Source organism: Aquarana catesbeiana, linkage group LG13 (genome assembly GCF_042186555.1).
Source record: "Aquarana catesbeiana isolate 2022-GZ linkage group LG13, ASM4218655v1, whole genome shotgun sequence".
NCBI classification, from domain to species: domain Eukaryota; kingdom Metazoa; phylum Chordata; class Amphibia; order Anura; family Ranidae; genus Aquarana; species Aquarana catesbeiana.
The window spans coordinates 58,472,248-58,498,330 of NC_133336.1; the positions used below are offsets into that span (position 1 = coordinate 58,472,248).

A 26,083-nucleotide genomic window follows, 5' to 3' on the forward strand; every position below is an offset into this window, starting at 1 on the left:
GCACCTTTAGCGCAAGAAAAGCTCAAGAAAAAAGTATCCCTTTCTATTCTATGTCTGTCTTCACACTGGTCTGTTGCGCTTCCGTTGTGGTGGTAAAAATCCTGCTTGCTGCATTTTTGGTCAGTTAAAAAAAAAAAAAAAAAAGTACCAAAAATGCACCTCCCTGTTTAATGGAATGAAAACACAATTTTTTGGATGCTGTTTTTCAGCCACATGCCCTATGAAAAACAAACCATAGGCACAGTAAAATTGCAAAGTCGAGTGTATTATCAATGTCATTATCGGCACCTTTTTCTCTTATCGGCAAAATGCCGATAACACCATTTTCGACCACCGAAATTTCAGTTCATCTCTATTGATAACTCAGTGTCTGGTAAATGCTGGAGGGTTAAAGCAGTCTTGGCAGAAATAAAAAAAATGGTTGTGGGCTGCGTCCCATTTCATTTAGTGCGTTATTGTGCACCTTGTTTTCTCCCTTTTCTGTTGGAGTTGATCTGCAAGAGTTGCTATTCTTTGTATGTTACTCTTTTTCTGTACCAATAAAATATTTGAACAAGTAAAAAAAAAAAAAAAAAAAAAAAAAAATTAGGTGCTCCTACTCTATTGCTGGGGCATTTCTTTACCCAACCATTGGCTACTTTTAGGTGTATTTCAATAGGAAATGATGTCCATTAACTGTTGTAGAAGTAGAATTTCCTGCTGAGCAGACTGGTTACCCAAGCTGGTTAGTAGTGCACTGAGTGCTTCTCAACGACACTCCTCTCCTAGGCTCTGCAGGGTGCTTCTAGGTTGGATAGGGAGCCCTGTAGAGGCCCATGGAGAGGACGTCACCTGGACCTCAGCATGGGATTTAGATTGGCAAAAGATGTGAAAATTAAAGGAAAAAAAAAACGAAACAAAAAACCAGAGGGGCTACAGAGAGGCGGGCGACCTTCTCCGTAAAATTCAGAGATGGACTTTAAACACGGGATTTATTATACCACTCAGAAACTCTACCAGTGAGATATCTGTGCTGAGATCCAGGGTCTGAACACCTGCTGTGACCATTATAAAGGAGTTTCACTGCCATTCATTTATTTATCTTATTTAATGAAGAATGCAACAGGAGGAGCTGGAATGCATAAAAGTGGATGGGAGCACGCTAAGATCCCAGAGAACAGAGTTATGATTTACAACTTGGGATCTTCTTATTGGAGGTTTCCCAAACTTATAAGAAGCCATGGGATGACTTAGCCCACCAGTCTACATCTAAATCTAGTTTGCACAGATAACACCCCTGAACAAACACAGGTTAATACTACGCTGGAAATAAAAACATCAGAGAGAATGCTCCTTGGCAGCCACCGAATCAATCCCACAGAGGGGTATGGAAACTAAAAATATAAATGAAACGTGCCTCTAAAGCTCATCACACAGAGTCTACGAACTCCACCAACTGCTTTGTAATACAAAAGCTTGCCTGAATGGATGCAAATTGATCAGATAGATTAGGTAGGTCCATAGGTGTGCACAGCCTATTGCATTAGGGTGTGCACCCCAAAGCTCAAACACACATGAGCGCCACCTGCTGTCACAGGGAGGAGGCTCTGATGGTGGGAGACAGTTGATTGGGAGCATATTACCTTGCATCCTAAGTATAGGTGTAATTTGTTCCTAGTTGAACCTAGCCTTTAATATAATGGGGGCATTTACACTGGCCACCGGCACCCCAACCATCCACCTGGTGCCACCCCTGGATAATGCTAATGCACATGGGGTGATTAGGGTGTGCCCAGGCACACCCTGTGCGCACGCCTATGGGTAGGTCTTTGTATTTCATAGATTTGGTAAATCTAGATTGTGACGTGTATGGAGACCCTAAAGCCTGGTACACATCAGTAGGCTTTTTTTTTTTTTTTCAACCCAGCAGGGCTAAACAAAACAAAAAAAACATCAGCTCAGGAGGAGCCACTGTACTAACCATGCAATGTTAGTACAGCAATCTCCCCTGCTGTGCTATTGTGTTCCAACAGGGGGGCGCCGCCCCGCCCCACCAGAACACTCCGGTCCGATCTCTGCCATTGGCGGAGAGCGCTGATCGGGAGCTGATCGGCAGACCTTTTTCGGTCATGCCCCAGCGACGGAAGCCACAATACACATGGGCTGAATGTTGGCTGGTTTCTATTGCACCGGACAATACCGCCCGACACTTGGCTCATATGTACTAGGCTTAAAGTGTCACTAAAGGCTTTTTTTTTCTTCTTTAAAAATAACAAACATGTTATACTTACCTGCTCTGTGCAGTGGTTTTGCACAGAGCAGCCCTGATCCTCCTCTTCTCGGGTTCGCCACCTGCTCTCTTGGCCCCTCCTTCCTTACGAGTGCCCCCACAGTAAGCAGCTTGCTATGGGGGCACCCAAGCCAAGTCGCTGCTCTGTGTGTCCATTCAGATACGGAGCCGTGGTCCGCCCCCTCCTCTTTCCCTTCTGATTGGCTGACTTTGATTGCAAAGGAAGGATAACCAACCAAGAGGGTCACATATACGGAACACTACGGTTGAATTAAAATCTCTTATTAAAGAAAAAGCATCATGAATTACCCTGTTTCCCCGAAAATAAGACCTAGCGTGATTGTCGGTGATGACTGCAATATAAGCCCTTCCCCCCAAATTAGCCCTAGTTAAACTCCTTGTAGGTCTTCTTTTCAGGGTAGGGCTTATTTTCAGGGAAACAGGGTAGGGCTTATTTGGGGGGTAGGGCTTATATTGCAGTCATCACCGACAATCACGCTAGGTCTTATTTTCGGGGAAACAGGGTAAAAAAACGGCAGAAAATCTGATGAAAAAGCCTTCAACAAATAGTATTAAAAAGACAACGTTGTCGGGGAAACAAATTGCAGCTGCGTTCACATCCATACAACCAGGCAAACCCACATCCTAAGTACTAATGGACTGGGCTGAATAAGGGAGTAGAACAACCACTGAGTTATGTTGATGTTGAATGCCTTAACAGTCCAAAAGGTTCGTAGTGGGCAAAAGAGGAAGTAGTGTTCGGTCCACTGGTGTGGAAGCATGTACAATTTGCGGATCAGGTTCCTGAGCTGCCCAGTAAGAAATATATATTCTATAGGTTCAGTCCATTCCTGTCTTCATGGGCTAAGCTCATGAGGCGTATTGACTAGAGGCATAATGACGGGGGATCGCAGCAAGCAGTACATGCGGTGTTCTGAGGCTCTGTGAGATGGAGACGGTATGACCCCAGGAGCCTACTATGGGAGAGAGTGACACTTCCTCTTTTACACACTACGGAAGTTTTGTACTGTTAAGGCATAACTCAGTGGTGGGTTACCCTTCCTTCTTTGCATATGGTCATGTGGACTGCACCATATATATGGTGCTAGGTTGTAATACTATTGCTAGTTTACCAATACTGATTACAGTTCAAGAGGGAGATCCAGGCTACACAATTGCAATTTTTTCATTAACTGACTTTGATTGACAGCAGCGGGAGCCAATGGCAGCTCTGCTGTGTCTCAGCCATCAGGAGGGGAGAATGCCAGATGGACAAGGCACTCGTGCACATCACTGGATAGAGAGGGGGCTCAGATAAGTATTAGGATGCATCAAGATAAAAAAAAAAAAAAAAACTTCTGCCTTTACAACCACTTTTAGAGTATCAATAAGTATGTAATGTATGTATGGTGTTCACATAATTGATTGACCAGGAAAACTTTGAAGATCATTTGAAAACCAAGTGTGTGAAAGAACACCATTAATGCCTGTTTGCCATGGTACACATAATTGTGTTTTCCCGGCCAGCCAAACAGGCATCAACGGTGTTTTTTCATACACTTTAATGGTCTTTATGGAATTTGATGACTGCTCGAGTGTGTGAAAGAACACCGTCAAAGCAATATTAAACCCAATGTATTATATTGCAGCTTACCAATCATTAGATGTGGTAGCTGCATTGGTTTTAATTTTTTTTGGCTTTATCTCTCTGTTTTCACCTGGCGATCTGGCCAGTTACATACCCCCTGTATTAGGGAGACAACTCTGGAGGAACGAGCACAGGAGGCAGAGCAGGCAGCAGCATTTTCTATTTTGGGGGAGGGGGGTAGTGTTATATGTATTGACAGACTAAGAACCACTAATAAACTGAAGCCAAACTCCAGCTCACACTTTACAAGCAGTTAGAGCAAACTTTTTTTTTTCCTTTTGGGATAAGGGTTTTGCATGAATAAATAAAAGCTGATTATTTTAATCACCACTGTTTGTCTCATCCATGTAAACTGATACATTCTGCTGAAGAGCTTGCAATGTGAAAAACAGACCTGCTGGCTGTAGTACCAGATGAAAATTAAAAAGAAAGCCTAAAAAAGGAAACTAATACAACCATCACATCTAAGAGCTGGTAAGCTGCAATATAATAAATGTTTGCTTTTGGGTTTAATACTGTTTTAATGCTTGTTCCTAAGTTATACAATACTGTGCTTCCTTGCCAATCAATGAGGAGGGCAGTGTACATTCTTGTCATATCAATCAATGAGGAGGGCAGTGTACATTCTTGTCATATCAATCAATGAGGAGGGCAGTGTACATTCTTGTCATATCAATCAATGAGGAGGGCAGTGTACATTCTTGTCATATCAATCAATGAGGAGGGCAGTGTACATTCTTGTCATATCAATCAATGAGGAGGGCAGTGTACATTCTTGTCATATCAATCAATGAGGAGGGCAGTCAGTGTACATTCTTGTCATATCAATATGGTCTTATCGATATTCTTCAAGGCACCCACTTCCTTTATATTTTCTACCATCTATAGCTAAAATAACACTTTTTAACTGACTGATCACATAAGGGCTGAACAACCCTGAAAATGGGAATAGGCAAAGGGATTTCAGGTATCATAACATAGGTACCCTGGTACAGTGTTTCTCAACCTTTTTTTTTAGTCAAGGCACCCTTTACAATTATGGACAATCTTGAGGCAGCCCATTCTAAAATGTAAAAACTATTGTAATAGTTTTACATAATGCAGCAACATCCACACAATTAGAACACCCAATGTCAGAGGTGATTTTTTTCTTCCAAAGCAAATACATTTTTGCACACTGGTACTGACTAGTATTCCAATGTTTCTCTTTCCCCTCAATTTCTCTCCATCACTTAGCTAATGAGACTCCAAAGCTGATGGAGAGAGGCAGGAGAGGGTCAAACAAAGATGATATGCAGGCAACTGACATCCTCCTTATAGACTGATGAGGCCACTGGTCATTAGGAGGTTGGCAGCTAGAAGGTTGTACTGGTATACAATGAAAACCTGTGGCTTTGTTTAACTAAAATACAGGCTTCATCCACCCACTGCCTTATATACAATTTTAGGGCAATTTTTAGGCATTTTGCCAAGGCATCCCTGAAGAAACCTCAAGGCACCCGAGTTGAAAAAGGCTGCCCTGGCAAAGTAGGAGATATTAAAATGTAATACATTTTGCATGACAGTGTTGACCATAATAACCAACCAGTTGACGTCTTCTGCATCAGTCTGTTGACTATGACCACCCTGGCCCTGTATATTATGTTTTCCATAAACCTATTTTAAAATGGGTGTTCTGCCCACCTCATTCTGTCGCACTGCTGCATTTGCCATTGCAGACTCATCAATACGTTTCTTCTGTTCTCCTCTCATCACCAACTGCACACATTGCTTCCGCCTATTTTTTCATTCTCACCTGAAGCCCATAGGGTGGACACCCAACACTTAGCAGGCAGCAACAACTGCAAGCAAAGAGGAAAGCTACATAATAACATTACCACGCTGGGTCTACTCAATACAGCTGAAAAAAAAAAAACACACAACTCTTGCAAAAACATTTTTTAGTTCCCCTCGCATAGAGCAAGGAAGAAATATGACCTCTGTTGGTTTTTAGTGCCATCTGTCACTGCGTTTGGAAGATCTGCCATCCTGGCGACGTGTGCAAATCTCTCCAACAAGGACAGAGAAAGCAATAAAAATCTGACACATAGACGTTCTCATCTTTCCCCACGCTAAAAAAAAAGAATTACTTATTGTTGCTTATTTTCTGGTTGGAGAAATTTTACTCACTTTCTGTCTTGGTGACCAGACACTGAGAACACGCAGCAATAAAAACCTGACAGGGGCTGTAACCCTTCAAACTCCGGGGGGGAAAAAATTGGCTGGAGTGGTGCTTTAGTACATAAAGGAGGTTTAGAAAGTTTCATTTCTGTACCCAGTTTGGATGTAATGCATCTACATGGAGGAATACCTAAATACTTTAAACTAAAAATATAATAAATATATACCAACAGGCAAAACTAAAGCTGGCCATACATAGATTGAATTTTAATCAATGTTTGGCCGTTCCTGTTCACAAGGAGTCTAACAATTGACTTCTCAAGAATAGGACTGCTGGAAAATTTCACTTCTCCATCTACCTCGAATGTGTGGAGGGGGGGAATCAGGTCAGTTTTTTTACATTCAGCCGACTGACTGATCCATGTACGGGCAGCTTAAAACCAGCCATAGACATCCGAGGTTATGGCTGCAAGCACTGATCAGTGTGTTCTGGAGTTTAATACATGCTGAAATATTTTTAATACTACACTATGAGGCAGTTTTGTTCTCCTCTGATATGTACGTTACTGCGACTTTGACAAAGCACAGGTGGATTTATTTATGTTCATACACAGATCAAAATTTGTCCAGTTCAGCAGGAACTGGCAGAGATTCGTTCCATATATTGGCAGGCTGATTGTACCCAAGTCGATCCATCGATCAACTTGGGTACAACCAACCCATCTGAGTTTTTACATGCCATCACTGCCAGCAGTTATAGCATCTAGCAGTAATCACTGTGTTCTGCCGGCTAGGAAGGCTCCCCCTGCTGGGAGATAACAATAGTGCTGCGGCAGGGATTCCTCTGACTGTTTGTGGGGGGAATCAATCGATTTTCTTTCCTTCCACTCGAGGTGGAAGGAAAGAAAAGAAAATCAAATCATCTATAAGCTGCCCTACACTTCTTCACCCTCTAACTTAAATATTTTACTCGTTTGGTCACATGACCAGCCACCAAAGCTATTTTTTCTTCAGGATAAATGCTAAAGCCGCACTTTAATGTTAAAGTGATTGTAAAGGCTCAAGGTTTTTTTTACCTTCATACATTGTAAGTGTGCAGCAGCCACCACCCCCATTACTTACTTCAGCCTCACCTTGATTCAGTGGTGATGTGCACAAGAGCAGCAGCTCTCCCTTTGGGTCCCACTACTGTGAATCACAGCCAGGGAGCCAAAAAGGAGAGAGCGGTGGTGGGGCCGAGCCCCGCTCCGCGTGTGAATGGACACACAGGACTGTGGGGGCACTTGGCAGGAGAGAGGGGACAAGAACGCTGGCTGGGGACCAGAGAAGAGGAGGATCAGGGCTGCTCTCTGCAAAACCACTATACACAGCTGCTAAGCAAGACTTGTTTGTTATTAGAAAAAAAAAAAAACTGCCTTAATATCACTTTCATACATATAAGGGAGCTGCTTTACCTATCAAATGATTTGCATTTTACACAGCATAGCAAGTAGTATGATGCAGTTTTTCTGTTAGGCTAGGTTCACAGCTACACAGCTAGTGTCTTGTGAACGAGCGTTTTTGTGTGTTGTGCGTTTTCATAGAACAGCCCATTCATTTCAATGGGATTCCCTAAGGATGACAAAATGCACAAAAGCTCAAGGTACCTTTCTGGATGTTGCGCTTCATGCATCTGCTTGCTGCAATTGGAGTGCTGTTAACAATTGAATGGCACTGCAAGCGTACTCAGGTAAGAATGCAGCCTTACAGTTAAGTAAGATATAGTAGTGTCTTCTCCCTGGTGCCACCATGCTGAATGGACTGTGAATGAGCAGCAGAAGACAGATGGCGTTACCCCCTCTTCTCGCTATCTCTGTCAGCACATTTTGCATGCCGCCCATCCGACTGGTTCTCAGTGCTGCCTCTCCTACTTCCAGTCCAAGTGCTGCGGCCACATAGGTATGCCAGAGGCTGGACACAGGGTAATATTCAGGATCCTAAAAGATCTCTATTTTGATTATGTAAAGGGACAGGCTCTTCAGGATCTCCAATGCAATACTCCCAATGCACATGTTCCTGCACAAGCGGCTGTATCTTAAAGGGGTTGTAAAGGTATTTTTTTTTTAAATAACAAACATGTTATACTTACCTCCACTGTGCAGCTTGTTTTGCACAGAGTGGCCCCGAACCTGGTCTTCTGGGGTCCCTCGGTGGCTGTCTCAGCTCCTCCCCGCAAGAACTAAACACCTTCATGCGAGCTCTCTTGCATGGTGGTTAGTTCTTGCGGGCGCGCTCCTGTGATACAGCCGGCGGCTATAGCCGCTAACTGTATCACTCAGGCCCCGCCCCCCGGGGCGCCGCGTCATTGGATGTGATTGACAGCAGTACAAGCCAATGGCTGCGAGGGGTCAGGTAAGTAAAACGGGGGGGCTGGGGGGGCCGGCATTGTCGGATGTTTTTTCACCTTAATGCATAGTATGCATTAAGGTGAAAAAATGTGAACCTTTACAACCCTTTTTTAATTGGGTTCATGAAAGGGTCCTGCATGGCTCCGAAACGTCGCTCCTATTTATTTATTTTTTTATACCATGCGGTTAAAATTTTGGAGATCCTGGTGTGCTGGTCACTAAGGATGAGCTCCGGCGTGTTCGCACAGCCCACGTGCAGAGCCCGCCAGGAAGTCAGCACTGCACTAATCACAGGCAGTGAGACATTGTTCCGATGTGCGGCTGCAGAGATTGGGAAATGTCTCACTGCTTGTGATTAGCACAGCGCATTGCCGACTTCCTGGCGGGCTCTGCACGTGGGCTGTGCGAACACGCCGGAGCTCATCCTTACTGGTCACACTTCCTTCTCAGGTTCTTCAGGATGGGGCTAGGAGAAGCAGCAAAACAGGTTTAGCCTAGTAGCCACCTATAATCAAAATCCAGAGACTGGAAGAATATTGTAAGCTGCTTTTATAGGAAGATCTCTTTATCAATACACACATTAAAATCCACTGATTGTCTGCCACAGGAAAACTATTTACACATTTAAGTGCTTATCCGTAAATCAATACAAGTCTCACCAACATGGCAGTGTCCACAGGACAGCAGACTGAGCAATGAAGATCTAAGCAATGCTGTTTTATGCTTTCAGCTCAGGGTGTCACAGTAATAAAATGAGTCATTAAAGCAAAGCTTCGATTTAAATGCCATTTTAATCCAGATGTGTTTTATTCTATTTTCTCTCTCCTGTCATCACACACATTCTGAAATGATCATAAAATTATGGGGAAACTGGTTTAGTCGTTTTTTTTTGTTGTTTTTTTTTTTGTTGTTTTTTTTCCATATTACGTAACGCTTTTATTGTCACCATCATAAATGGCCCAATGGGGAAATGGAAAATGTGTTTAAAAATATCCATATTTATTTTCTTTTTTCAGATTCAATCAGCATAAGGGATCGTGCACACAGGTATTTTCTACGCCTAGTGTAATTTCCTCTGCCCGGGTAGCCGCACCAGCTGAGTGCAGCCTGAGATACAAGTAAATGTCTACAAGTGGTTAACGATGCAGCTTTAGAATAGCATTTATCTGCGCATGCATGTCCAATGTAATTTCCGAAAGTGGAAGTTGGACGTGCATGCGCAGGTAAACGTCAAAGAAGCATCAGCGTTGACAAGAGCATGGGCGTGTACTGTCATTCACTTGTATAGCGGGCTGTACGGAGAAAGGTGCAACTCCCCAGTCCCAGGAAAATGTTAGAAAATTATGCTAAGTGTAGAAAATGACCATAAAAGCCTAAAAGCCCTGGGTACATGAACCCCTATTGTGAAGAACATCAGGCTACCATCTCTAGGAGTAAGGGAGGGAGGGGGGTGTAAGTGACTGATTTATATTGAGCCAAAGGTAAATATTGGCCGTTATAGATTGGATGACATTGGAGTCATGGACAGTGGACACTGATCATTAGAGCGTGTTCCACTTACTTTTTGCCAGCCAGGAAGTGAAGGAACATCTCCAAAAGCAAAAGACAGAAATAAAAATGCTTTTTTAACCACTTGAGCTCTCACACTTGTATTAAAATTGCACTTACATTTTGAAAAACTTTGGGGCCCAAAGCTAGATGTACCCGGGCTTGCCCCGGCGGACCTGGTCATGGACAGGTTACTCGGCATGAATGCCGGATGAGAATGATTCCAATGATATTGGAATGGGAAGCATTGGTACTGTGGTATACTATGGATATGGGACAGGATGACTCACATATGTGGGATGGCTTCCTTTTGAAACATATTAGGGGTATGGAAATGTTCATTTTGATGTGTGTTTATGTTTAATATGCTGTTTAATTGAAAATCAGATCTCACATTGTGCCGGTACCCAAGATCTCATCACCGCGCCAAAAACCACTAACGTCAATAGAGCAGCCACTTAAGAGACAAAATGTAAATAAATGTATCTACTAGACATAAAATTGAAGGTAAATAGTAGCGCTAGAAATGCAACAACAATATATATTACACACCCAGTGAATAATAGTGTATGAAAAAGAAAAGGATGCAGAAAAGGAAAAGCAAGTCCATGAGATATAACATCCAATACTGGGTAATAGGTAATAGGTATGATTGATAGGTATTCAGTTGTTTAAATGATCTGACACCACACCACGTGATCACAGCCGCGTCTCCACTCCCCAGTTAGATGTAAACTCACCAGCACCAATTGCCTCACATTCTCATGTTCGGCTAGTAAAGCATTGTATCCCTCAGGCTCAGGAGTCTCAAACTGGCGGCCCTCCAGCTGTTGCGAAACTACAAGTCCCATCATGCCTCTGCCTGTGGGAGTCATGCCTGTAACTGTCAGCCTTGCAATGCCTCATGGGACTTGTAGTTTCCCAACAGCTGGAGGGCCGCCAGTTTGAGACCCCTGCCTCAGGGTCAAAGATATCCCATCAAACGTTCCAGGCATCCACAGACCACAAGGTATTCGTAATATGCAACGGTAAATGAAAACTCCAAATAGAGCAATAACATCACAAAATTGGAAATGTATTAAGAAAACAAAGACTAATTGTAATGCACTTATAAGAAGGCAGATAAAACACGCATTGGTATATAAGCAGTATGCTAAGCAGATGCCAAGGATACCTAGTCGCGGTGGACATAGACTAAAACATCGTATCTCACCCCACAAATCCCAGGATGAAGTCACAATAAGGAAACGCATTGGGATGTGGCTGTACGGCAACAGGAAGTGACTTTTACACATCACCACTCCGTGTGTATTGGCGTATTGGTGTTTTAGCCTATGTCTGCCGCGACTAGGTATCCTTGGCATCTGCTTATCATACCAATGCGCGTTTTATCTGCCTTCTTGTAAGTGAATTACCATTGCACTATTTGGAGTTTTCATTTTCCTTTGCATATTATGAATACCTTGTGGTCTGTGAACGCTTGGAACGTTTGATAGGATATCTTTGACCCTGAGGGGTACAATTCTTCTCTAGCTGAACATGAGGATGTGAGGCAATTAGTATTGGTGAGTTTACATCTAACTGGGGAGTGGAGACGCAGTTGTGATCACGTGATGTGGTGTCAGATCATTCAAGCAACTGAATACCTATCAATGGATTACCCCGTATTGGATGTTATATCTCATGGACTTGTTCTTCCTTCTATGCATCCTTTGCTTTTCCACTACACTATTATTCACTGGGTGTGTATTATATATTGTTTATGTTATTGCATTTCTAGCGCTACTATTTACCTTCAATTTTATGTCACGTATGTATATGTTCACGTCAATAAACTTTTTCTTTGGATCAAAACAAAATCAATGCGAGTTAGGGACTTTAGATTATCAGCTCTTTGTGGGCAGGGACTGATATATGAACAATAGATATGTGTAAAGCAATGGCGCTGCATAAGTAATCGAATAAAACCCCAAATTGTACAGTGTATTTGCCAGCAAAAAGTTAAACCCACACTTCTGGGATCGATAGGGATGGCCCTGGAAGACATCATTTTTTTGAGGAAACATGTAGGGTGGTGTTGCATGCGGACGTCGGTTATTCATTTACTTATCTCAGTGCAATTTTATTTTTTTTTTAAAGTAAATAATTGGAAGATTTTACACTATTGGAGCATTTTTTCCTTCTATACCTCTGCGGTTGGTGTCTGGGGAGGCCGGTCTGGGAGGAAACCAGTGGTTTAACCACCCATAGGAGTGCATCCCTATCTGCAAAGACCCCATTGATGGTTTTGATCAATGCTCAAGTGACCTCTTTAGATACAGATAGGGCCAATGAGATCTGGTAAGTGCTCCTACGTGCAGAGCCCGCCAGGAAGTCGGCGCGGCGCTGCGCTAATCACAGGCAATGAGACATTTCCCGATCTCTGCAGCCGCACATCGGGAAAATGTCTCACTGTCTGTGATTAGCGCAGCGCCGTGCCGACTTCCTGGCGGGCTCTGCATGTGGAATGTGCGAACACGCCGGGGCTCATCCTTAGTGGTGTCACTAAAAGGAAAAAATGCCCCTGCATTAGTGGTGTCACTGGAAGAAAAAAATGCCCCTACATCAGTGGTGTCTCTGGAAGGAAAAAATGCCTTTGCGTCAGTGGTGTCATTGGAAGAAAAAAAAAAAAAAAAAAAAAGAAGGAGGTTAAGGGGCTCTTGGGGGTTCTGAGGTCTAGACCAAGTTGTCCGCCGCCCTCTGAGTAATCACTCACACCAGACCTTCTCCTAAGCGTAGCGCTAGCTGGGAATAAAGGCAGTTTCTCCTCCTGCCTGTTCCTGGTCATGTGATCTGTCACATGACAAGAGGAGACAGGAAGGAGTATGGTCACGCTGAGATGGAGGTGTGTTCTCAGTGAGTGCTCTCCTGCTCATCACAGACTGCTATTCAAGGGAGAGAGCAGAATCCATCAGCTAGCAAGGTTCCTGCACCTTCTGACAGGAAAGTCCCCTTTTGTCACTGAAGGGCCACAGAATGGAGCTGAAACTCACAGTGCGCACCTTCCCCTCTACATACCAACACTGCGCCCAGGGCACATGTTCCTTCTGCCCCTCCTTGTCCTGCCCTAGCCACTGTCTGAAGATTGTGAGAAACTGACTATGCATTTGTATTCATTTAGATCTCTAATTAGATGCCTGCTCCACACACTTTTGCATTTCCTGTGTAAACCGTATTCAGGAACATTTACTTTGACCTCACTGCTTCTGAAGTCTCCTAAAATGTCAGACATTCAAATCCTTCTATGTATCCAAAGCCAGGACAGTAAGGTTGCCTGTTGCCTGTTGACATGACTTGGCAAGAAAAACTGGGCTGTCTTATCAGTTCAGCACTGAGAGAGACAAGCTGGGCACTTCATACAGAACAGCACAAAGGTAATAGATTTACACAATGCACCTTTTCTTACTTGGAAAAACTAGGTGATAAATATAGATTATATTGTCAGAATATTTCATTTCAACAAACAAAACAAAAAAGGAAAAAAAGACCACAGAGACCACTCACCGACAATATTCTAAACGATTTCTCAGGGCTTTGTTGTCAAAGTAAGACAAAATAAACATGACATAAGTGGGATATTATTGGTACATATCCACATTCCCTACATACATCTCATGACTTCTTCTTCAATCCCATTGTCCCTTGTGATATCTCAGACTTTTTGTGGTGTAAATCTAACCGATGCGTACAGCACAAAACCAACTGTCAACGCTGCGCATGTTTAAAGAGGAGATGCCTTCTATAATTATCTGCACAGAGAAGCAGTTGTGCCACTTCATAAATAGCACCCTTTTTATTTCTTTTGAACACTATATTAAGTTGAATCCATTCTCTGACCTCTACTGCTAAAAATAATATAACCACAACTTTTTAAAGTAGACTTCCAGTCAAAATTAAAGGCTAACGCGACCTTAAAAACTGCACATATATGCACATTTTTTCTGCAAATAAATTATTTTTTTGCATAGGAGCCCGCAAAGCACCTGCAATCAATGTCAGGTTCCTGCAGACTCTTCCTGTAGTTTAGGGGCGCCCAACCGCTGGCCCGTGGGTCACATGTGGCCCACGCCACCCTCTGATGTGGCCTGCCACCTCCTGCTCTGGGATGGCGGGTCAGCAAGCCCAGATCGCGGTTTCCCGACCCGCCATGGTTCTGCTCTCTACTGCAGCCACATGCTTCTTGTAGAGCTGACTCCTGTCACACTGATGCTCGGGGGTAGTGGGTTAGGAACCAGCCAGAGTACCAGCTCTGGAGGACAGACAGCAGCAGCCACCAGCCATGTCCGCCTGGGGGACAGCAGCAGCCACCAGCCATGCCCGCCTGGGGGACAGCAGCAGCCACCAGCCATGCCCCCCTGGGGGACAGCAGCAGCCACCAGCCATGCCCCCCTGGGGGACAGCAGCAGCCACCAGCCATGCCCCCCTGGGGGACAGCAGCAGCCACCAGCCATGCCCCCCTGGGGGACAGCAGCAGCCACCAGCCATGCCCGCCTGGGGGACAGCAGCAGCCACCAGCCATGCCCGCCTGGGGGACAGCAGCAGCCACCAGCCATGCCCGCCTGGGGGACAGCAGCAGCCACCAGCCATGCCCGCCTGGGGGACAGCAGCAGCCACCAGCCATGCCCGCCTGGGTGACAGCAGCAGCCACCAGCCATGCCCGCCTGGGGGACAGCAGCAGCCACCAGCCATACCCACCCGGGGGACTGCAGCAGCCACCAGCCATACCCACCCGGGGGACTGCAGCAGCCACCAGCCATACCCACCCGGGGGACAGCAGCAGCCACCAGCCATGCCCGCCTGGGGGACAGCAGCAGCCACCAGCCATGCCCGCCTGGGGGACAGCAGCAGCCACCAGCCATGCCCGCCTGGGGGACAGCAGCAGCCACCAGCCATGCCCGCCTGGGGGACAGCAGCAGCCACCAGCCATGCCCGCCTGGGGGACAGCAGCAGCCAGCGATAGCTGCAGGAATCCTGAGGAAGAAGAGAAGATTGAGGTGCAGGTAAACCGCAGTGTATCAGTGTGAAAGCAGCCTTAGGCCCCTTTGACGTTCCGTCCGATGGGGTCCGCCTGTCTGTTTTTAAGGTGGACCCAATCGGACCCTCCATTCACCTCTATAGAGTTGCAGATGTAAATGGATTTGTGTCCGTTTACAACCCGCCTATCTCAAATATGATTCACTTACAAAAAAAAAAAACAGAAGGGGATCCATCCTCTGGGGTGCTAATGAGGACTGTAAATCCCAATTAAAGCAGGTCAAATGCATGTCAGAAAGAGGTCAACTTCAGGTCAAATGCACCCATCAATTAATTCTAAAATGATCTCAGATGAAATTCCAACTCATGTCATTGAGACGAGTTCTAAGCCATTCGACAGATCCTTGGATTTATTTTACCGGTTACAGCTGGAGGTGCAATTCTGAACAAGAAAGGTATCTAAGGTCTCGTTTACACTAGCGGTTTCAGGACGGTAAATCCATGAGGTTAAGCCGCATTTTACCACCCTTGCAAAGGCAGCAAGCAGGGGCATACACATGCTATGTGCCAAGTGCCACAAACATTTATACTAGGCACTCTAGGTATCACACATGCTTTGCATCGTGGTGCAGCAAAAAAGACCCCCGCCATCACATTCAGAGGGCTGTACCGTCCGCTGAACACAACACATTTTACTGAAAGGGGGTTCCCCGCAATCATGGTTGTGGCATGCTGGTGTTGGGTTTAAGGAGTTAAAGCATGCAGTGAGGTGGCGATACAATGCCTCCTTATAGCCTGTGATATGCTCTCTAATTGGTGATCCAAACGTGGATCGCTCTTCAGCGAGCACTAGTGTAAATGAGGCCTAATTCACATTTATATTCAAATATTCCTTTGTGTGTTGTGTTGGCAGAGAGCTCTAAATCTAGTTCCTTTTATAGTGAAGAACCTCTGTCTATTCAGGCTACACAATGATTGCTCTTCAGCTTTAATGCAACTAGTGTCAGGCAAGTAGCTGTTCATCCAAAACACCCAAGAAACGGAAGCACCACACATCCGAGGTCTCTCCTTCAGTAATTTTATTGTAGATCACAGTGGAAGAAAAGCAACCTCTTATCCTAAATTGTTAGCTGGAGGGGGTGCAACTTGTTGCTGCCCAGAAGGAGAATATGGTCTTCATTGATATATTTTATGTATTGTTGTATTGAGGAAATTTCATGAGCCCTGCACACAGCGCAGACCTATCTGGGGGGAGCAAGAGAAGAGACCTACACTGCATTTGCGCACCACAAGCCCGAAACATGATTTTATTTCTTTTAAATATTTAAAGCAAACTGACCCATCCATTTATGTCTCCATGCTTTAATTTGCTGAGAAATTACCGTATTTATCGGTGTATAACACGCACAGGCGTATCACACGCACCCCAAGTTTAGGAGGGAAGTTTAAGGATAAAAACGTACATTTTAAATAAAGAACTTTGAAGCAAAATTAGGGTCACAGCTCATCCATGCACCCTGCTCAGTGCCCATCTGCAGCCTCTAAATTGCCCATCAATGCACCCTGCTGAGTGCCTATCTGCAGCCATTAAATTGACCAACAATGCAGCCTGTTCAGTGACCTTCTGCAGCCTCACCTTTCCCATCATTGCAGCCTCGCCAGTGTTGGATTATCCCTTCCATCTCCGAGGGAAGAAGAGGAGCAAGCGCCGCTGAAATACAAAGCCGCAATCTCCTGTGTACCCAGCGCTCCGTCACTCACAGCCATGCCTCCTGACCCTGCTCAAATGATAGACAGAACAGTGGCCCAATGCAAGGCCTGGAGGCGTGGCTGTGAGTGACGGAGCGCCGGGTACACAGGAGATTGCGGCTCTATGTAATTCAGCGGCGCTCACTCCACTTCCCTCAGAGACAGCAGGGATAGGCATATAACATGCACCCATGATTTTCCCCTGATTTTAAGGGGGAAGTGTGCATGTTTGAACGCCGATAAATACGGTACTTTGAAACCCCCCCCCCAGCATTTCTAGCTGTGGCCACATTAAGAGTGTAGGATTTACTTCCTGGAATCCACCTGCCCTTAGCTCAGGCATGCCAGCAGGATGATGTGCTTAGCTGAAAAAACCCTCCCCCTCCTGGGATCTACAACATCATTTGCCTAGGCCTGGAAACCAGGAAGTCACTGAAGAAATGTAAAAAAAAAAACTTTCCTATCTATCTACTAATGCTAGCACCATAAGGATTAAAAATAGTCAATGTTGAATGAAAGAACGAAGTTCCGCTGTTCCACTTGTCTGCCTCCTTCCCCCCATCACCTCCCCCATTTAGGTTTTGAACTTCGTTTGTTTGTTTTTTTTTGAAGGGGGGGGATGAAGCAGGTACCTGACCTTGACCCAGGGCAAATTTCTCTTTTTGTTGTATATAGGGATGGAGGTGCGTCACTGGTGACAACAGACCTTTCCTTTTTGTCTGTTCACTGTAATAATGTCACTGGTACCAAAAAAGTGTCAAATCTGTCCGCCGCAAAATCGCTGATCACCGCCATTACTGTACTAGTAAAAAAAATAAAAATGCCTTAAATCATTCCCCTATTTTGTAGACGCTATAACTTTTGTGCAAACCAATCAATATATGCTTATTGCGATTTTACCAAAAATATGTTGACTACATATTGACCGAAATTGATGAAAAAAATTAGGTTTTTTTTACATTTTTTTTTATTGGATGTGTATTATAGCAAAAAGTAAAATATAGAATTTTTTTTTTTTTCTTCAAAATTGTCTTTTTTTGTTTATAGCGCCAAAAATAAAAACCGCAGAACTGATAAAATTCCACCAAAAGAAAGCTCTATTTTTGGGAAAAAATAAGATTTTTGACTTACCGTAAAATCCATTTCTCTGAGTTCATTGACAGACAGCGATTCCTTATTCAGAACCACAGGGTTATATTGCCCCCTGCAGGAATAGGACACTAGGCAGAAAAAAGACTTGGCTACGCTCATGGGCAGTCCTAGGTGATATACACCCCCCTCTCTGCTACAGGCCTTCAGTTTTGTCCCAAGCAGTGGCAGAAGCATTAAAAACTCCATAGAGGGATGGGTGCTGTGTCTGTCAATGAACTCAGAGAAACGGATTTTACAGTAAGTCAAAAATCCAATTTTCTCATTTGTTCATTGACAGACACAGCACTTCCTTATTCAGAACCACAGGGATGTCCCAAAGCAGTGCCAAACATGAGGGGTGGGGAAGCCAACAAAAAAACAGGCCAACCAGACAACCTGGAGCTCAACGAGAACAACTGGAGCCCAACCTGAACAGCCAGAAAATCCCTTCATGAGGGCAGGCCACAGCCTGCAGAACCTTGCGGCCAAAAGAGGCATCCGCAGATGCCAGCACATCCACTTTGAAAAATTTTGTGAACGTGTGCACCGACGACCACGTGGCCGCCTTGCACACTTACGTCACTGACACCTGATGACGGAAGGCCCAGGAGGCACTCTGTGCCCAAGTAGAGTGGGCCTTCACTGGGAAGGGAGGAACCCGACCCGGCAGACCTCCGAAAGGACTCAGTGGTCACTAAATACACCCTGATCGCCCGAACCACATCCAAGGTGTGTAAAGCAAATTCCCTCGGATGTTGCAGCCTGGGACACAGGGAAGGCAACACTGTCTTCATTTAAATGGAAATCAGAAACAACTTTTAGAAGGAACGAAGGACAAAGAACTACCTTGTCCTTATGAATCACCAGGTAGGGAGTGCAACAGGATAGTGCCGCCATTTCAGACACCCTGCGAGTAGAGGTGATAGCCACCAAGAAGGCCACCTTCTGTGACAGAGTGAGCAGGGGGATTTCTTGAATATTTTCAAACGGAGGCTTCTGTAGAACCGAAAGCACCAGATTCAAGTCCCACGGTGGCAAGGAAGATCGCACCGGTGGAACCACGTCGCACCCCCTGAATGAAGCTACGCTCCAGGGAATGCAAAGCCAGGGGGCGTTGAAAGAAAACCGCCAAAGCCGACACCTGGCCCTTGATAGTACTCAAGGCCAAATTCTTTTCAACGCCCCTCTGAAGAAAGTCAAAATCCGAGCCACCGAAAAGCAACGCAGGTGAAACCCCACTGACTCACACCATGAAATGTACGCTTTCCACATCCGATTATATACCTTCCTGGAAGTAGACTTCCTAGCTTTGAGTAGTGTCGGAATCACAGACGCAGGTAAGCCTCTATCCTGCAACACCGGACTTTCAACAGCCAGGCCGTGAAAGCCAGCGACGGAAAAGCAGGGTAGAAGATCGGCCCTTGGAATAGCAGATCCTCCCTGAGAGGCAGCCGCCAGGGGGCATCTGCGTCCAGATGCAACAGGCTGGCGTACCAGGACTGACGTGGCCAGTCCAGGGCCACTAGAATGACCAGAATTTCTTCTATCTCGATCCTGCATAACAGCTGAGGCAGAAGCTTGAGAGGAGGAAAGGCGTAGAGGCGTCCGCCAGAGGGTCCCGAGACCTGGCCACAAACCTCTGCACTTTCCGGTTGACCCGGGATGCCATCAGATCTACCTCTGAAGAGCCCCAACACAGACATATCTGTTGAAATACCTCCTGATGAAGGGACTATTCCCCTTGGTTTAACACTTGTCGACTGAGGTAATCCGCCTGCCAGTTGTCCACCCCCGGAATGTGGACAGCGGAGATGGCCGGGAGGAAATGGTCTGTCCTCCGGAGAATGCCGGCTACTTCCAGGCCCGCTAACACACTCCTTGTTCCTCCCTGGTGGTTGACATAGGTCACCACTGTGGCATTGCCCGAATGGATCCGTATTGGGAGCCCCTGAAGTCGATCTGTCCAATGATCCAGACAGAGTCTGATGGTACGGAGTTCCAGGATGTTGACAGGCAGCCTGGATTCCTCCAGCGACCCTGAGCAGAGCTCAGGCCCAGGATTCCTCCCCACCCAGACAGACTGGCATTGGTGGTGACCACCGTCCAGTACAGAAGGAGACAGGATTTCCCCTGGTGAAGAGCCGAGGAACGAAGCCACCAGATCAGGAACCCTTTGGTTCCTTGGCTCAGCCGAATCTGACTGTCCAGAGACCCTGAACATTTGTCCCATTTTGACAAGATCTCCTTTTGCAGGGGTCTCATATGGAACTGAGCAAACGGGACCGCCTCAAACGTAGACACCATCAGGCCTAGCACCCGCAGACACCATCAGGGAGACCCACCTGCTGCAATAAGCGGGTTGCCACCTGTAACTTCTGGAGTTTGTCCTGTGGAAGGAACACTCTGGCCAGAGCCGAATCCAGAGTCAGACTCAGATAAACCAATTTCTGAACTGGAATTAGCGCAGACTTTTGGTAATTTATCAGCCACCCAAAATCTGCCAGAGTCTGAATAGCGATCTCGTCGCCCCTCAGGGTCGCTGGGGACTCTGCTCGCAGCAGAAGGTCATCCAGGTAAGCCAGAACAGCAATTCCCCGCTGGCGCAGCAGTGCCAGAACTGGGGCCGACACCTTGGTGAAGACTCGAGGAGCAGAATTGAGACCAAGGGTAACGCCGTGAACTGATAATGTTCCTCTCCGACAGCAAAGCGGAGGAACCGCTGGTGTTGTGCACATATTGGAATGTGCAGGTAGGCATCCTTGATGTCGATGGAAGCAATAAAGTACCCCGATGAAGAGATGCCACCATGGAGCGAAGGGACTCCATTCTGAACTTCCGAACCCACACAAAGCGGTTCAGGGCCTTGAAGTCCAGAATCGGAGGTACCGTACCATCTTTTTTGGGGATCGTAAACAGGTTTGAATAAGAACCCTGGAAATGTTCCGACACTGGAACCGGAACAATCACCCCCTGCTAGTCCGCCGTCCAAGAGCCACCTCCACCAGGACACAAAGGACTCCAGGGCCGCCGTCAGTGCGTCAAAGGATGGCTGGGACCCAGACGGACCTGCAGCCTCTGATAGGGGGTCAGGAGGACCGACCAACCCGGGGAGGGGCCCGCGTCTACCGCTATCACCTAGGACTGCCCATGGGCGTAGCCAAGTCTTTTTTCTGCCTAGTGTCCTACTCCTGTAGGGGGCAATATAACCCTATGAATAAAGGAAGTCTGCGTGTCTGTCAATGAACGAATGAGAAAAAAGGACATCAATTTTATTTGGGTACAGCGTCGCGCGCCCATGCAATTGTCAGTTAAAGTAACGGAGTGTCGTATCGCAAAAAATGGCCTGGTCATTAAGGGGGTAAATCCTTATGGGCTTGAGGTGGTTAAAAAGAAAAACCTGTAATGATGTATTTATGAATACAGATCTGCATTCGTATCTCTAATCTGCCTGGAGTTCAGCCTTAATGCCAAACGCTTTGCGAAAAAGGCTGGCTGCTGGAAAGTGATGAAGACAGTGCTCTGTCAAAAAACGTCTAGCTGAGTTTAAAGGAATGATAATTATTTTGGAGGTAAAAATTCATTAAACGTTTGCCATTCCAGCAGTTCCTTTTCACTTGTCAGAAAAAAGGCAGGCAGCAATAAATAGAGCTCAGGGGGATGCCATTTACCAGGACAGCTGGGGAGACTGAAATAAAATGTAGCAGCTGCTCTGCAATATGAATGCAATGGACGATCTGGGCAGGGCTGCAAGGGCATGGTACAGCAATTATTTTTACTCAGAGATGGAAAGGACACCAGAGGAAAAGCCAATCCTTTGCTGGGTTTCAGACAAGTAAGGATCTGGCTGGTTCTTTTAAAACCCAAGACGTAAAATACTTGCCCTCTAAATTAATAAGATTGTGCAGTGATCAGGTGCAAAGTACTCAGTGTGCTCCCCTGCAATGATCAGACTTGTCCTGGCACACCGACACGCCACCCCTGCTGCACGGCCATTCACTGGGAAGCTCAGTGTGCTGCTGCCCCCCCCCCCCCCCCCAGCTCTTATGCAGCTGAGAACAGAGGGAGTGTGATCACTTCTAAAAAGGGAAAAAAGGTATTTATAAAATGTTTTTTATATCTATACAAAAATGTTTTGCATTTCATTTCTATTTTAGGCCCCTTTCACACTGCTGCGACTTGAAAGTCACATGATTTTGCCGTGATTTCAGGGAATGCCTGTGTAATCTTGAGGTCTATGGACCTCAACTCGTATCAAAGTCGGACCAAAGTAGTACAAAAACTACTTTGAAGTTGCACAGATATGAATGGTACTCATTGGAAATCATGGGGTACGACTTGTCATGCGACTTTTCAGTTCCAAGTCACAGGACAAGTCTCACAAGTGTGAAAGGGGCCTTAAAATAAATGGGTTATTTCACAAGGTGATCATTTACAGTCATTTTAACATCTTAACCACTTCCAGACTGCCTACCGCAGATGTACTGCGGCAGGTCAGCTCTATTGCATGAAAACAATGTACCTATACGTCATTCTGTGCAATAGACACTAGGGGTGCGCACGCACTAATTGGACCGAGGGGGAGCCAATCAGCGGTCCGGTGGACCCGATGTACGCCGGCCACCCACGATCATTCCCCAGAGAGGCAGAACAGCGATCTGCCTATGTAAACAAGGCAGATGGCCGTTCTGACAGGAAAGAAGATAGAGATCTTGTGTTCCTCCTAAGCAGGAACACCAATCTCTGTCCTCACCCAGTCAGACCACCCCCCACACAGCTAGCAAGCACCCCCTAGGGACACACTTAACCCTTTGATCGCCCCTGATGTTAACCCCCCTCCCTGCCAGTGTCATTAACACAATGTCAGTGCATATTTTTAGCACCGATTACTGTAATAATGTCACTGGTTCCAAAAAAAGTGTCAGTTAGGTGTCCGATTTGTCCCCTTCAATGTCACAGTCCCGCTAAAAATCGATGATCACTGCCATTACTAGTAACAAAAAAAATAAATAAAAATGCCATAATTATATCCCATAGTTTGTAGATGTGATAACTTTTGCGCAAACCAATCAATATACTCTTACTGGGATTTTTTTACCAAAAATATGTAGCAGAATACATATTGGCCTAAATTGAAGACTTTTCATTGTTTACATTTTTTTATTGATTATGTTTTATAGCAGAAAGTAATTTTTTTTTTTTTCAAAATTGTTGCGCTTCTTTTTGTTTATAGCGCAAAAAATAAAAAAACGTAGAGGTGATCAAAAGCCACCAAAAGAAAACTATTTGTGGGGGAAAAAAAAGGACATACATTTTATTTGGGTACAGCGTCGCACGACCGATCAATTGTCAGTTAAAGTAACGCAATGCCGTATAGCAAAAAATGGCCTGGTCAAAATCATAGTTAAAATATACCTGTCATTAAAATCCACGTTGAATATTATTTTTTTTCTTTTAAATAGACTAGAAATTTTTGCAAATAAAAAAATGCAGATCCCATTGTAAGGCTCTTTTCACACTAGCAGCAGATACGGAAAAGAGCTTAGCAGGCACTCAGGATGCAATACTGCTGCCTTCCTGATGCATTTTTTTTTATTGCTGAACAGAAATTGTACATTGTGGGACTGCATTGAAACTGAGCCAAGTGCCTGTCAAAATCTGCATGTAGTGTTAAAATTGCAACACCGTGATGCAAAACTTTAAGGCAGCGGTAAAGTGTACTGCTCCGAGCGGCACCGTCTGCTTGTAGGTGGTCAGTTAGGGAGGGGCAGTAAAAAGTGGACCATGGCCACTTGTGTGAAAGGAGCCTAATAATCACCTCTTCTTGAGCCACCTCCACCCAAAAGTCACCAACTTTATGAATCAGCACTGGTCCTGTTCTGCGCTAAATGATGCCCAGCATCATTCACCCACTTCTTGGGGTGCAGAACATTAGGGAACCCGTCACCTTGGCTCCTTACACTCACAGTATAAAAATGTGGAGAACTGTGCTGACACGTCAGCTAAACTCCCTTCATCATTTAGCCCTGGTTCACACCAGTGCAGCTTTGAAATCGCACGACTTTAACATGATTTCAAAGCCACCCCATCAGTGCGATTTTGATGTGCCATTTCATTGCAGCTTGCAACTTTATTTATTTTTTTAAATCTTTTTATTGATTTTCAAAGAGAAAAAACAAAGAGAGAACAAACACTCAAACATACATTGGTCTTATATGTAGGAGTCACGCTATCACCGCATCATACGTAGATATCTGGCATGAAATACATTAGTATGATAATGGTTATACCGGCACAGTTCACTGGGTCGCTAGATGATGCTATGCATATTTGTACATGATATGGTATCATATTATAGATTCATTGTGTGCAGCTGGCACTCGCTTGGGGGTTATTTCGTGATTGGGATCTACTGAGAGGTCTCCGAAGCAGTGGAGGGATCTGCCAGCCATTTAGACCAGACTTTGTTGTATTTGTTGGGACAGCCTCTGTTGTCATATGTGTCTTTATACAGAGGTAAGCTATTGTTAATTAATTGTTTCCACAGAGAAAGAGGAGGGGGGGTTGATTTGCGCCAACTAAGGGCGATGGCTTTACGGGCATAGAACAGGAGCAATCCCAACAGTGTGCGTCCTGCCACCGTAGGAATTAGTTGTTCAGTCAGGCCTAGTATGCAGATTGACATTGATGGTTGTAGTGGCACAGAGGTGATTTGTGTGATAAAGTCTAATATCTCCCGCCAGTAGCTGCCAATTGCCGGACAGGTCCAGAAGATGTGGGTGAAGTCCCCAGGAGTTCCACCACATCTCCAACATTCGGGAGGGGAGTCAGGGTTCATTTCGTGTAGTCTATGAGGAGTGAAATATGCCCGATGGACTATTTTGAATTGGATCAGGCGATCTCTCAGAGAGACCAGGGAGCTAAATGGGAAATCCCATACATCATCCCAGTCATCACTGTCAAAATCGGGGATGTCACGGGACCATTTAGATCTTAGCTTTTCCAATGTCGGGAGGGAGGTGATAGTCAGGTGTGAATATAATTGAGAAGTGGGTTTTTTTGTACAATCCGACCGAAGGTCTTCCAGTGAAGATTGGACTAGTTGAGGAGGGGAGCTGGAGAATTGGCAGCCAAAGGCATGGGAAAGTTGAAGGAATCTGAAAAAATAGGACTGCGGTATATTAAAATCGGTGTTCAGTTTGGAGAGCGGTACTAGGGCTTGATTGGAAACAATCCGTGTCACCGTTTTTATGTTAAATTTGGTCCAGGCATGGGGCTCGGGTAGTTTATAGATGTGCTTCAGGGTTAGATTTAGCCAAAGGGGAGCATTGGGCGAGATTGCCTGTTGAGGGTTTTTTTCAATTTTGAGACCTGCCCCCCATGCACGCAGCATGGTGCGCATGGAGGGTGTCAGTGGATAGGGGGCCCGAGGGCCTCGAAAGAGCAAAAATTTGAGCGCCTCTAGGGATCCCAACACTGCCGCCTCGACCTGGGTAGCTGGGTTGGAGATGTCCGGATTGAAGCACCAAGCAGCTGTTACTAGCTGGGCGGCTAGATAGTACTTGTGTAGATCCGGACATGCCAAGCCATCCTGGGAGGTCGGGCGTATCAGTGTGGTCCAGCTGTATCTAAGGGATTGGGATCCCCATGTGAAAGAGGCGAGGAGGCGATGCAGACGTATGAAAAAAGATTTAGGGACCCACTGTGGAGAGTGGCGAAATAAGTACGTGAATTTGGGGAGTATTTTCATTTTAAACAAATTTATGCGTCCCAATATTGAAAGAGGCAACGATTCCCATGACTTCAGCCGCTTCTGAGTCTCCTGAACTACCGGGGACAAATTTAGGGGTAAGTAGTCAGAAGCCCGCCTGGAGACCACCACCCCTAGATATTTAAAATTCTCGACCCATTGAAGAGGGATGTCAGTGGGAGCTGTGTCACGGGCCGCAGGGTCGATGGGGAACAGGAGAGATTTTGTCCAGTTGACTCTGAGGCCCGTGACAGAGGAAAAGGAGTTGAGGAAATGCAGGGTTCCCTCGAGTGATGGACCCGCGTCATTAAGGAAGAGTAGGAGGTCGTCTGCGTACAGAGCGACCCTCTCCTCCAGCCAGCCAACCCGCAGCCCCTTAACGTGAGGAGAGGTCCGAAGGGCTTCTGCAAGTGGCTCCATCGCGATGGCAA

The 26,083-nt window shown here is 45.6% G+C and overlaps 1 protein-coding gene across 1 annotated transcript in view; it reads right to left on the minus strand.

The window, feature by feature from the left end:
• The window catches only part of BRF1 (BRF1 general transcription factor IIIB subunit), a 643,919-nt gene that overhangs the window by 375,248 nt on the left and 242,588 nt on the right, over positions 1-26,083 (minus strand). The window lies entirely within an intron of this gene.